The 15,586-nt window shown below is 32.3% G+C and overlaps 1 protein-coding gene across 1 annotated transcript in view; it reads right to left on the bottom strand.

Annotated features, from left to right (window-relative positions):
• Positions 1–15,586, bottom strand: part of CMC1 (C-X9-C motif containing 1) — a 72,627-nt gene that overhangs the window by 24,432 nt on the left and 32,609 nt on the right. The window lies entirely within an intron of this gene.

Raw genomic sequence — 15,586 nt, 5'->3', positions numbered from 1 at the left:
AATGAATAATTCAGTGTTTTACAAAGTAAATTCAAGCAGCAGCTGCTGTGCTGACATTAAGCTAAAAAGAGCTTCCTCAAAATGTACAAACTTTAAAATTAAGAATCATCATACTTTTATGTCAAACAGGATGAAATCACTGCTTAAGTCTTCTGGTTTTAGTATAAAATATTATATGGCTACAATGGTAATCAGCCAACCATTTAAGGAGTCTCTGAATTACAGTTTTCCTGGAAGGTATCTATCACATTCTAGTTTGCTGAATATATGCATAATTTCTGGCCTGTTAAGTCTTATAACAGCTGGGGGAAGAGAGTAATTCAGATTTCTAACAATCTGTTCCCAACCCACTTGGTCCTGAATTTTATTCAAGCCTCAAAATGAATCCTATGGCTGCCTTGCAGTTCCATTTTTTCTCCTATTTGTTCCCATGTATTAGGAAATGAACTCAAAAGTTAAAAAATAAACACACAAAAGAAACTGCACATATTACAAATTAAGTTTATTTTTACCAAATAACTTATCCATAGTTCCTGTAACAAGGTTTCACACACCAGTAGCTAATAGATATAGAAACCTGAAAACTAAAATGTTATAAGTAACTTCAAAGATCAATCCGAAATTAAAATAAAGCATTTCCAGTCACATCAGTCAAAGGGAAACTGGGGTCTATATTTATATGAAATTGTTTTTAGGTTTATCTATTGCCTAATGCAAACTAAAGCCTACAACTCTTTAGTGGATCATGAAAATTTAGTAGATTTCAAACAGCATTTGTTTTTAAAAATGAAATAGAATAAGAAATATTAGAATACATTGCACATTCCATCTATATAAATACATACATACACAAACACATATGTATATGTACTCCAAGTTATATTTTAAACTCTATTTTTTACTGTGGTCAGTTGAATAGTTTGAAAGGCACCGGTCTAGAACATGCTAATTCTTAACCTCTACAATAGTAGAAAAATAATTCAAACAAAACAGTTGGATCCTTAAACAATATAAGTTTGAATTACACGGGTCTACTTATAGGCAGATTTTTTTTTTTCCAGTAAATACCACTGGTACTCCATATCTCCGGGTTCCATATCCACAACCAAATGTAGACTGAAAATACAGTACAGGCAGGATGCAAAATCTGCAGATACAGAGGGCCAACTATGGAACTTCAGTGTGCACAGGTTTTGGTGTCCTGGGGAGGGATAGGTGTCCTGGACCCAATCCCCTACAGATACCAAGGGGCTCTATAGTCTTAAGTCATTCTTTTGTCAAATATTTTATGAACATTTCCATATTCCAAGCCTATTCCAAGTACTTGGACTATGTAAGTAAAACAAACCAGGATCTTTGCCCTTGTGAAGCTTATTTTAAAAGAAAGAAACAGACAAGAAACAATACAGTATTGTGCAATATGTTAGAATGTGGTTAAGAGTCATGGAAAAAGAGAGAGGTAAGGGAGGTTATGAGACAAAGGTCATACTCGGTTGCATTTTAAATAGGGTCATCAAGGTAGGTCCCTCTGGGGAGACTTTTGGGGAAAAACTTGAAGAAATCAATAAATAATTTTATGCCCAATGATATAACACAATGATATAACACAAATACTGAAGTTTCTAATTCTATACATGACATATAGAAAAATATTTACAAGGAAAATGGACATGAAGAAAGAATAATTGTAGATAAGACTAAATTCCTACAAATGGATTCCCAAACACAATATGGGTAGCCATTGCACCAGCCACTAAAGAGAATGCACGGCTGTTAACGCCAATGTAAAAGTGGCTAAGTTACTCTTACAAGAATCAGACAGGGCTTAATTTTACAATGTCACTAAAATGAAAGTAAAGGCTGAAGAGAAAAGACATACATAAAAAATGATCTAAAATCTTAGAGCAAAATGGGCTTATGTTGAAATGTATCCACTGGAAAAATATTCTCTAAGGGTGTTTGCATGGTAGCACAATATGAAAACTGCATTCTTTGCTCCTTCCAGAACCTACATATTCTTTTGTTTTGTTTTGTTTTTCTAAAAAAATCAGTAACATAAACTAAGCACCTCTGCAACTTCTATATAGGTAACAAAAGAATGAAGAGTTCAGTTAATAACCTAAGCCTGAGTTCTAATATAACTAGTTCTCTAAGTAACAGCAAAAATTGGCCAATGTTTCAAAATGACAAATAAAGAAACAATCACATCAGCATTCACTGAGAAAGTCAGTCCTCTACTTTGCCCAAGTCAACGAACACAAACATATTTCCTAAAGAGAAGATGGGGAAAATAAGATTTAAAAACCCCAGCTTAAAATGATTTTTTTAAATTCATAAAAATGACTAATACAACTAGAGCAAATTTAGGATTTCTGGTATTATTACTTTATGTTATTGACTTTAACTTACCTATATTAGTTTCCATTAGCTTTTGAACTCACAATTAAAGCATAACCACACATTAATATTTTAATAGCCTTTTTTAAAACATCACAAATTGTGTATTTATTTTAACCAATAAATATGAGCTATTCAAAATATAGTAATTGTCTTTTATGTGAAATCCATATAGTTCAAATTTAATCTTATATCCAAAATATAAAAGGTCTTAGCAGGAAAATTAACACAGATTTTATAGGACTAAAAAGGTTTTTGAGTTAAAAAAAAAAAAGAATACTTTTAAAAGATTTTATGTTTTGCTTTAAACCTAGAACCTAAGACTCAAAGCAAATTTTTGTTAAAAGATGAATATCTTCTTGAATAGTTCTCAACCATTTACCTCAAACTTAGCATGTCCAGATTCACTGTGCCTTGCAAATCATTTGAAATCAAACTCTTGGCATCGTCATGCTTCTCTTCAGTGGCTTCCTCTTCAATCACAAAGTCCTGCTAATGCTCCCTCTGATGCTTCCCATTCTCACTGTCACCTTCCAAAACACAGATCCTCTACTTGTAGCTTAGTCAAAGAAAAAGCTTTCCTTTGCTCTAATATTGACTCCTCCATCCAGCTTGAGCTCATATACAGAACCACAATTTTTATCTCTTATGTCACTTAGACAAGAGGAAAGAAAATGGAATTACTTGGAATTAAAGGATGCAAAAATAATGAAACTACTGTATTTACTTTCCTACAAAATTACTCTTTCTATTAGAAACTTGCAGGAAATCACTGATGGCATGATTTGCCTATATGGATATGATATATTAATAAAAGAACTGACTTGAGATTCAAAATCATCTCAGTAGTATGCACAAGCAGGGTAAAAAAATTTTTAAAGGTACAATTTATCAGAATAAATCCTAAATTTAAAAAAATTGCAAATTTTAGAATACAATGACATTTTATAAATTCAATGTGATTCAACAATATGATAAAACATGACAGAACATCTAAACTAATCTTAATATCCATGTCCCAATAACAAGTGCAAGGAGCTCATAGCCCATCTGTGTTAATTTCTGGAGACCACATTTTTAGATGGATCTTAACAAATAAGCAAATTCCTATAGAAAGGCAATCAGAGATTGAAAGGTCTAAAAACCATAATGTATAATAAATACCATATCATGTACTAATCACATCTTGGAAATCTACCCAGGGCATCTATGGGAAAGTAGAAAATATTTAAATTCAGCCAGAAAAGGCGGCTCCAGAAAGAGAATGAGACTATGATTAGAAAAGTAAGCTAAAGTAAAATCTTGGAAAACCTTAAATATAAGAGTTTAGGCTTGATCCTATAGGCAGTGGGGAATGAAATGAACTAAACTGTTCAAAAGGCTTTACCTAGCAACAACGATTAGGGCGAAAATAGGGAAGAGGAAGGAAAAGAAATTTTCTAGATAGAGAAAGCTGGTCTATATGCTAATAAAACAATTCAGCAAAAGATACTTAAGACAGTTCTGGGTAAAAAGTGCAGTATATTGCAAGCTCATAAACCTTTTCTCAATACTCAATAAGATAAAGAAACAGAATTTTAAAAAGACAAAAACTAGCTAGATGCCACTATGCTATGAAAGAGGAATAGTTTCATACCATAAACTTCAAAAAGCAGTAAGGAGGGAAGAAAAGAAAGATGCTGGCAAAGCTCAGCACAGCATAGATTCCAGCCCAAATTCCACCCCCTGCAATGCACTGGGGGAGAAAAATGAGGTAAAATATCCTGTGAATTCCCACTAACAGCACTCCTCATTTTTGAGAGAAGTAGAGTGGGGGCATAAATAGGAAGCCTAAAGAAAAGTAACAAAACAAAACTAAAACATTTAGTATAAAAACCTCTACCCACCTTCAAAGGATTTCAGCAGAGGTTAGAAAAACCACCAGGGTATGCCATTTTTCAGGGATCCACACTTAATAGGAAAGATAACCCAAAGGTAACCCCACAGGAAAAGAAGAAATATTCCTGAAGGCTATTTAACAGAAACACTGCATTGGCTAGTGTGCTCCCTCTGCCCCCTCCCTCCAGGCTTCAAGAAAGTACACAGAAGAATACCTCAGCCCTCACAATATAGCCCACAGGGGAAGACAGACATCAGAAAAAGGTGGCAGAAATGTTAAAGAGCATTCACCCACAATTTTTCAGAAAAACAGCAGGGCAACTCTGCAAATATGCCTAAGGAAAAGAAGATTCATCTCAAATGTCACACTATATAAGAACTCAGTAAAAACATAAATTCAAGAAAAGTAGACTTCAAGGAATAGCCGATAAAACAGAGTGAAATGACAGAGATAAAATAAATCGAAGACCAAAGCAAATCCATAACAGTGCTAATAAATACATTAGAAATAAGAACGGAATAGCATAGACAGACACAGCTAAAATTCAAGTGAAAGATTCTATAAAAATGACTCAATATAATTAGGGTAAATTCAAACGGGAAAAAAAAGGTTAATGCAAACACAGAGAAAACAAGGTGTGGTGGCAACTACTGTGGTAGACAGCTTTCTAAGATGGCCTCCAATGATCCCAGCTCCTGGCATTCATGCCCTTGTGTAAACCCCTCCCAGTGAGGGTAGGCTAAACCTAGTGACTTGCTTCTAACCAAGAATATAGTAATGTGAATGGGATGTCACTTCCATGATTAGGTTACAAAAGATTATGACTTGTCTTGTTAGCAGATGTTCTCTCTTGTCTTCTTGGCTTGCATGCTTTGATGAAGTAAACTGCCATGTGGCAAAGGCTCAGATAGTAAGGAACAGAGGCTGGCAGCCCAACATCCGATGGAGGACTGAATGCTGCTAACAAACACTGAGTGAACTTGGAAGCAGATCCTTCCCCAGTCAAGCCTTCAGATGAGACTGCAGACCAGGAGTCAACATGTTAATAGCAGCCTTATGAAAGACTGAAGAGGACCCAGTTAAGTCATGCCTAGATTTTTGACCCACAGAAACTCTGAGATTAATAAATGTGTGCTGTTTTAAGCCACTATGATTTGGAGTAATTAGTTAGGTAGCAAATAACATCAAGTGTTAATCCTTGTTTCAAAGTATCATGGATGATCGGTACCTTTGAGGAAGAGAACTCCAAAAAATGGAAAACAAAAAACATTTAAAATTATGATTTAAAAAAAGTTTTCTGATGCAAAAACATCCTGAATCTAGAAATTAAAAGGATTTTAATTTTAAAATCCTTAAAATTCCAGAAAGAATCTCACCTAGTTAAGTTACCAAATTCAAGGTTAAAAATTATTCTAATATCCAAGCAGAAAAATCAAGTCACCCATGGTAGGTGCAAGGTAGTGTGAGGATAAAAAATCAGACTTGCCTTAGACTTTCCAGAGTAACATTTAATGTCATAAAATACTAATGCAATGTATAAAAGTTCTGAGGTACAGGAAATATGACCTGACAGTATTATATCTACTCTTTATGTCATAAATGTATAGGCAAGAAGCACTCATTCCCAACAATGAAATATATCAAGGATTCTAGAACTCAAAGATTATTTTCAAATAAACTTGTCAATGAAATCAAGCACTGGATTAAAAAAAAATTTAAAGGAGACAATGTGGTAAGCACTGGATTTATGGTTACAGAAAAGAATATAAATATTATCAATTGTGACAATGTAAAAATACAACTTACAAAACCTAGGACCTGAAAGAGGGGAGGTGGGAGAAGTATAATTGTACTTTCAGAGCACGGACTCAATCAACTCTGTTCAAAATCAGAATATAGAGTTAAAAAAACCACAATGACTCAAACTTATTAATGGCTTTCAGAGTATTTTTCTTATCATGGAGACATGTAACATACCCTTTATCAAGAAACATTTACATGAACTCCAGAAAATCTTTTAGTTTATTGTTTTTTGTTAAATTGATCAAAACATAATGTATATAATATAATCCTTATATTCACAGAGAAATTATCTATATTTGTGAATGGTAGAATTTAGGATAATTTTTTTAGAGTGAGTTAGATCTTTTCTATATTATTTATATTTATAAATTGAGCATTTGTGATTTTTAATAAAAGAATGATGCTATTTTCCAAAAAAACTGGTTAAATATATTTAGTTGAAAAAAATTCACCAAAATTTAAAAGAAAATTTAAAAAAGTGATTCAAATAAATGTGATATGAAATAGTTCTTAAACCTTTTATATAGACTTCCCAACCAAATATTTTATAGTACATATTTTGGAAAGGTAAATTTTGTATCAGTATAGAATGCTGTAGTTTAAAAAGTTTTTTAATATTCATTTTTTCATGTACTTCCAAAAATAATCTTACAACTATAATTATCCACAAAAGAACTGTCAGTATATTTAAAAAATAGAGACTATAAAAAACTAAGAAACAATTTATCAAATCTTACAGATTTAGCTCATAAACATATTCATCATAATCCTCTTTAACAACACAAAGCTACATTTTTAAGTAAGCAGCTACAGCTTTCTTTTCTCTCAACTATGATTAAAGTATTTATATTCCTTGTTTTAATATTCCAATACATTTAAAATGTAGCAATAGCATTTCTAGATTTACCTTTAATAGTAATTGAAAAACCTAAAATATTTTTAACTGGCTCCTTCAGTTAGACCCGAAACTTTGTAAATTAAACACGTAACACACAATTACATTTACAGTAATGAGAAAGAGCAGGGTAAGTCAATGTAAATAAGCTTTAACTACATTCTTAAGAACAAGATTTCCAAATATTTCTACCACAAGATGGAGATAAAGTAGATGTATTTATACATTTCAAAGATATATAATCTTTATTAAATTATTTGATATCAGTTGGCTCATAATCAGAAATACATGCTAATCTTCAGATAAAGGTAAAATCATTTCATATGTGATTAGTTTTAGTTAAAATTATTTCCTAAATATTCTTTTGATAAAAGAAAACATAAAGACATACAATGTTTTCATGTTTCAATTCATTTTACATGGGAACTACCAATATTAAAATATTTTTTAAAACATACTGAAGAAGATTTGTATCTTAATATCAGAGCTGTCCAATAGATTTTTTGCAATGATGGAAATGATCAGTGTCTGCATTCTCCAATGTGGTGGTCACAAGCCACATACAGCTATTGTGCATTTGAAATATGGCTAGTGTGACTAATAGACTAAATTCTAAATTGTATATAATTTTAATTAATTTAAATTTAAAATTAAATAGCCAATGTTGGCTACTGGCTACCATAATAGATAGCATCAATCTATGTAACAGCCAATTTAATATTTTCTATATATCAAAACCTAATAGGGTTTTCAGAGAGCAAAATAGATAACACCTGAACTTTAAAAATAAAATTATTATAGATTAATGGCAAAAATAAAGATTCTGACCATTAATAATGAAAGTTTTTCCATAATCATAAGAAAAAATAGAACTGTTAATTGTAACTATAGAAGTAAAAAAAAACTGCACATTAAAAGAGTTAAAGTTTAGATCATCCTTCAAAGGGAATAAAAGAGCATGTATTAGACACATACACACAAATCTTTTAAAAGCGTATCTAACCATGTGAATTTTCATATTTGATACAGAAATGAGCTTAAATATTTAAAACATTTAAATATCTGCACACACAATAAACTCCATATTTGCCACTTATGCAAGTCAAAGTTTTGTTAACATTTTCAGTAACGGAAAAAAAAATTTGCTTCCTCTTACCAAAACAGCAAGAGTCTATATCTGCAATTACAAAGTAGAGCATCTTGCACGAGAGACAGATTCCAACATGAATTAAGTGAACCTCAAGCAATGCAAAGTTGGGTGCCATTTAGACTAGAGAGCCAATTCTATTTCAAACTGGGAGAAGTATTCTCACCAATCCAGACAAAGATGCCGATCAAAGCTGCTGAAACCAAAAGGAAAAAAGTTTCATGATGATCGTATCATAAAAGGATAAATGAGGATTCAGAATGAAGCCACTTCACTGGAGTCTGTTCTTGGATTTGGGCAGAGTAGGGGAGGAAGGTGATTACAGAGGTTACAATGAGGAGACAAAAGAGTGCTGGAAAATAAATCTGTGAATTGATCACAAAATAATACTTGAAAAAATATTGGTGATTGGATTGTTCTAGCACAGGTTCCCTGATTTTAAAAACAAACAAACAGGATGTTTAAACTGTGTATAGGTTAAAAAATTGGTATATATTCTCATTTACAATAATGATCAAAACTAGCATTTGCTGACCAGACTCTAAACAGAAAATGAAAAATAGAATTCCTCTGTTCAGTAGATCTACCCTTCCCCCAAGATCTCACTAAATTATTTTTACATGTGCTGTGTTAAAACTGAACCCCTAGAGGGCAACTGAGTTTCAATTTTAACTTCATAATATACTTCAGTCCATCACCAGTTCGTAGATACTGTGACCTACTTCCTTATACCTTGGAACTTTTCCTTTAAAACAAAAAGGAAATAAAAAGAAGAAAACTGATATATTTCATTCACTAATGAAAAATATCATTATGGAAGGCATTCTTTAACAGTGATAATTCAAAGATGAAGATTATGGTACAAATAGGCATATTCCTGAATAACACACATCATAAACGAATATCTGAATATTAACACTCTCAGTAGGAATTGGGTAGCAGATAGGAAAGACATACTTAACAAGTTTATTTAATATAAATGCTTTGCATAACTTTATATTCATTAAATGAAATGTTAAAATGCATAGAAAAAAAAGGTGAACAGTCCAATTTCAATAACAATTAACCCTACATAAACTACCTAATATAACGTACTACAGGAAAACCAATGTTTCTCTAAGGTTAAAATGTCAAGAAATTTCCTGACTGCCCAAGTAGGCTAATTCTACTTCATAAGGCAGAAGGACTGGTATTGAAATAGGCCCATATAAAATAATGATATAGTAAAGAAAGAATTATTGCATCAATGTGAAAGTATACTAGCTAGCAAGGCCACCACCCTATAAACTCAACAATAGTATCTTAAATTCAGCCTTCTGTAGTAAAATTCAAAACCTGGCCATATACAAGTCTAAAATGTATATACCAACAGCGTAGCATAAAAGAATAAGCTGAGATTTTACCTGGACAATATATAGAATTACAATGATAACTTGATCAGAAAGTCACATTTTTTTAAAAATTCCAGTAAGATTCGTAAATGATCAACTCTCCTATCCATATACATATTCTACAATATGTACTTGCTAACTGGAACAAAATTATAATTCAATCCATGAACAATTTTGAATGTAAATGTGTATTACATGTCACCACACAAGTCCTTCCTTTCCAGCAGGACAGGCCACCAGTAGTACCTCCTTATCTACTGTGCTCAGTAACAGAACTGCCACCCTGGTGAGGACAGAGAACACACGCGCAGCCTGGTTAAAGACTGTTTCTCCATGTCACGATAATTTTCTTCAGTAAATTCGTAAACTAAACTTTTTAATTAGACTCCATATATGAAATATGACAAATAATAGAATGTCCTGATGAAATACAGAGTAGGGAGAAGCTACTTGAAGAGGGAGAAGTTTGTGTGCCACGAGGTTAGTAAAGGAAGTAGCCATATAACCTATATGACAAAAAAGAGGCCAAAGCTTAAGGCTGCCAGAGCATACTTAGCTTTATTATTTCCTAAGAGTTTGCTGAGAATCCTTGGCCCATTGGAAAAGAATGTGAAGGCTGGCCTAGATGAGCTGGGGTTCAACCTCCAAGATGGAAGTAAGGGAAGTAAAGGTCAAGAAATAGCAAACATATACAAAAACCCTGACAACAGCAACAATAACAAAACAACCAAAAACGTATAGTCTGTACAGAAAAGAGTGCTCTAGGTAGTGAATTATGTAACATTAAGATACACAAAGTGAGTAAAATCCATATGGCCTGTTGCTATGTGCTGCTTTAAGGAGAAATTCTGTTCCTTGACTAATCTATTGTTTCTCAACCTTGGCTACACAACCAAATCATCTTGGGAGTTTTGAAAAAATTACTATTACCTCTCACTGTAGAGAGAATCTGTGCATTGATATTTTTTAAAAAATTCCTAGATAATTCTGGTGTACAGTGAGGTATGAGGACCACTGATGTAGACTATGTATAAGAGATAAAGATCAAATACACTTCAATTATAATGGCAGAGTAAAGGTGCTACCGTAAGAATATGACAATTTGAATCTCAACATCTGAACAGATTTGACCATAGAAGAGATTAAAGAAAAACATAACACAAAAAAAAATTGCATGAAGCCCTAATCACTGAGGTACTAAGTAAATAGGTCCACTCTGAAAATCACAGGGTACTAAGGCATTATTAAAGAGCTCCTTTTAAAGAGCTCCTTAATAAGCTCAACTATATATAAGTCACTATATATGGTCTTCTGAAGTCAAAATAAGAGGAAAAGGAACATTTAATATTTTTCACACTGTACATCAAAAAATATGCTTAGTTAAATCTTTAAGAAGATCAGATATTCTAATTTTCAAAAGTTTACATTTTATGAGGTAGGCATAAAATGCATCTGTGGCATATATGCTAGGTAAATAAAAAGATGCAAGATATCCTAAATTTAAGTTTGCACCCTGTGCTGACACAATCTGGGATTCAGTGAATATCTAACTCCTTTTAAAGCAGGTTTCAAATTTCCAAATACAGCTTTGACTCCTCTTCTAGGATGGTCTAGTTCACTTTGTGTAGATGAGTGATGAGAAATAAGCAAGAACTGTAACCACATTAATCTGAGAGTTAGAATATAACTGTTCCTACTGATTCAATAAAGGTATGGTCTTCCACCATGATAAAGTGTTATAATCTATCTGCCTGTAAAAGTCAATCAGAATAGAAATGAAATCATGACATAAAGAGCTCAAGGAATAAGTAGACAACTAAAAGAGCAGGATAATGTTATTGCAGAGAACTGGGTTCTAATCATGTTCTCAGTGTTAGCCCATGGTTTGACCTAAGACTAGTCAATTTTACCTAATCTTTTACATAAAATACATTGGAAAGATGATGTTTAAAGATTCTGCCCATTACTTTAATTCTATGCAAGACTTGGTTCTTTGGCAGTGTTACTGACTAGGGAGATGTGAATACAATGTTGAACTATGGAAATATTTTGCAGCAATCACGTGGCAAAGTTCAGAAACTCAAGAAGCTGAACTTGCATGTGATGACTTGGAAATCTTATAGAAGGATATGTTCTAATAAGTCTCCTTTAGTCAAGTCAAATCAGGTTTTCTTAAGCTTTGCTAGTAGAGGTAGCTAAAACAAGGAAAACATCTAATAATATGAACTCAGAGTTAAATTTGTTCTGTTTTTGAGTTTGTCATTAAAAACAAAGTTGTGTAGTTATGATGAAGAATCAAAAGGATTAAAAAGTTCAATGCATACAGATTATTTATTCATGCATTATAAAGGTAAAGACACGGTATTACATTACAATGCAGAGTCAAACTACTGGCATTGATTAGCAAGAAAACAGCAGCCTGACAATGTGAACTTTCACATAATGTAAGCAAAAGACAATCACCATTAAATTAAGAGAATAAACTGCTGTTTAGCTATTTAGCCATTCTTAGACCAATAGGCTTTTCTTTAGTTTTGGAGACTTCAAATAAAACAAAATGTTACACTTTAAAATCTGACAAATCTGACCAATCGATTTCTCCAGAGATGGTAAGGAATAATACATGCCTAATGACACCTGTAAGAACAACAAAAAAAGATTATGTCACAGTTAACTCTGTAGAAGGACTACACTGCAGTTAGTGGTCATCCTCATACAGAATGCCTGACACTTTTAATAAATGTTAAGGGTTATGCTACAGCAATCTGAGAAAAGGGATGTGTCCCTTTAGCTCTGGCAAACACACATCATTGTTACTGTTAATGCACAACAGCTTTTAGTTTTATTAATAAAAGAATAAAGAAAGTCAAAACTTAGAAAGCAAAGATATAAAACTGTCTTCTATTTAGCTACAAAACTAATCTTCTTTCAAGTCTATTTATATAAAGTCTTTTGCTGGGGAGGGAAATAAAAAGATAGGAAAGAAGGGGTTAAAAAAAAAAAAAAGAAGGAAGGAAGGTAGAAACAACAGATTCCAGATGCTTCTGAGTTTTTACTAGAAATCAAATCTAAACTTCTATTTCAGGTTTTTAAGACACTCCAAAATCAGCCTTGACTCCCAGTCTGTATTTATCATTAATTGACAGAATGCACCACCAGTCTCCTAAGGTCAACCACCTTGCTGCTGCATAAACAAGCTATGCCCATTCTTACCTCTGTGTCTTCAATCTGAGCTTATGGTCTGAAATGTTTTTTCCAGTTTCCCTATACTTATCCAAATCATTAGCCATATTTTGACATCCAGTTGATACCTCACATATTGCATTAAGTCTGACCTGTCTTTTCAGAATTCAATGGCTTTTCTTTTTCCTAAATTAATGTATGTAGGTATTTTATAATAGATTGTTTTATATGATATAATTTTATTTTATATGCCTACTTTGTCTCTCATCAGACAATAAGATACTTAAAAGCAAGTCTCAGACTCCTACTCTATAACACTTCTCACAATATTGACTATGTGATAGACATTCCATATTTATTAATAACAGAAATTAAGCTTAATTCTCTAAGTCAAACTTAATTCTGTGAATGAAGAGCAGTATTAGAAAAAAAAGTTTTAAAAATTTCTGAAGCAAATATCTAGTTGTCTACTCAATCTTCATTATCTTTTCAATGAATAATTGACAAATGTAAAAGAAAAACTTAGAAGACTTAGAAAGGAATAAGTTTTTAAATCACCAGTATTATCAACACATTGAAGTAACTCCTGTTAACATTTCCTCATAGCATTCTTTCTTCATAACATTAATCATAATTTTAATTTAGATATTTATTTGATAACTATCTCCCTTCCCATACTTAAACTTTTAATATGAATAAGGACTGAATCTGTTTTAATCACATTTATGTAGACAGCTTATATGCAGTGCTGAGTACATGGTAAACGTACATAAGTTCATGGAATTAGTTAATTTTGGTAAGCCTTCCTGTATTTTTAAAATTTAATTTAATTAAGCCAGAGGTCAGGAAATGTTTTCAGTAAAGAGCCATACAGTAAATATTTTAGGCTTTGTGGGCCAGATGGTCTCTGTTGCAACAACTCAACTCTACCAGTGTAGTGTGAAAGCAGCCATAGGCAATACATAAGTAAATGAGCATGGCTGTGTTCCAATGAAACTTGGTTTACAGAGATAGGCGGTGGACCAGATTTGACCATTAGGCTGTAGTCTGCCAACTCCTGAATGAAAATAGTACATTGTGATTAGCTTCTCATTATCAATCTATACACTTACTATGACTGCAACTATATACATCTTATAATATCCCATGGCTGTACCATAATTTATATAAGCAATCAGACTCTGCTGACATCTAAGTTTTTGGCAATATTCTATATTATATATGATACTATGTTGAACATTCTTATGCATATTTTATTGCACATCTCTGATCATTTCCTTAAGATAAAATACTATGGTAGAATTCCTAGGTCAAGCAGTAGCCACATTTATTAATTTTTGTTAATTTTTAAAATACAAAATTCTTTCATGATACTGTACTGATCTATATTCCTACCCAGCAATGTAAACAAATGCTTTCCCAAGATATTTTCAGTACTATACATATGTTTTCTTACTCATAAATATTTCATCATGCATGACTGGAGTTTAATATTTGCCTATATTTTTCTAATTAGATAACATTGACATGAAATGTCATTAATATTAAGAAACATATACCACTCCATGAAGCAAAGTATATCCCTGTGCAATATAAACCACCCAAAAAAAATACATAATATTAAAATCACTCCAGAAAGTTCCTTTAATGCCCTTTTCCTATCAATACTTGTCCCACTCCCACTCCAACAGTATAACCGTTGCTTGGATTAGTTTTGCCTATTCTAGAACACTGTATAAAATGCTGCCTGTTGTAGAGCATAATATTTTAAAAGAGCATATACTCTTTTATGTTTCTCTTATATTTCATTCAGTATAATAGTTTTGAAATTCATCTCTACTGTTGAGGAGATGAACAGTCATTTGTTCCATTTTACTGCTGAAGAGTAATAAATTGTGTGAGTGTAATTAGTCTATCCCTTCTTTTGAAAGAAACCTGGGCTATTTAAAATTTCTGGCTATTAATGAATATGCTATTATAAGTATTATTGTACTGGCCTTTTTTGTGTACAAGTTTCACTTCTCCTGGGTAGAGATGTTAGGTCACTGGGCAGATGTGTGTTTCATGAATGTTATCAGTGTTCTTAATAATTATAACCATTGCAGGTATGCCATTCAAATTACATGAAGGTTGTTGTCCTTATGTTATTGTCCTACAAGTCCCTAAGGTGCTACTCATTTTTAAAAACTGTTCTTCTACTCTGTTCTTCAGATTAGATTATTTCTATTGATCTATCTTTAAGTTCATGACTCCTGTCATTTCCATTCTTTAAGTTTTAAGTCAGGTATTATATTTTTTAGTTCTAAAATTTCCCTTTGGGTCTTTTTTATTGCTTCATATTTTGCTAAAATTTTCTGTTCTTATTCATTGCAAGCATATTTTCCTTTACATTCTTAAGCAATTATAACACCTGCTTTAAATTCTTGCCTGCTAATTCCAGCATCTGAGTTATCTTAAAGTTATTCTCTGCTGATTTCTTTTGAGAATGGGTTATTTTCCTGTTTCTGTGTAAACAGAATAATTTTGTGTTGTACTGTGAATATTGTACATGATATTATGCAGAAAGTTTTGGTTCCATTTTGTTTCTCTGAAGAATATTTTTTCCCTTTTTCATTTAAGCAGGCAATTTAGTTTACTTTGTGTATGCACACACACACTTTTCAGGGCCTGCATTATATTCTTCAAACTAGTAAGACTGAAGGGTTTGGTTTTGATTTGTAAGTTTCAGCCACCCAACCTGAAAGAAACTCACAGACAGTTATTTCCTTCCTTTAATATTTGACTCCCTTCTACTTTCTCTACTTTTGTCTACTCTCCAATGCCTTCAGGTGGTTGTTCTTCATATTTTGTTTATAGGTTATAGTTGTTTTCTGCAGGTCTTATATGATAGA

The sequence above is a fragment of the Microcebus murinus genome, chromosome 1 (assembly GCF_040939455.1).
Source record: "Microcebus murinus isolate Inina chromosome 1, M.murinus_Inina_mat1.0, whole genome shotgun sequence".
NCBI lineage: Eukaryota > Metazoa > Chordata > Mammalia > Primates > Cheirogaleidae > Microcebus > Microcebus murinus.
The sequence above is the reverse complement of the archived record's forward strand: the minus strand, read 5'-3'. Positions and strand labels throughout refer to the sequence as shown.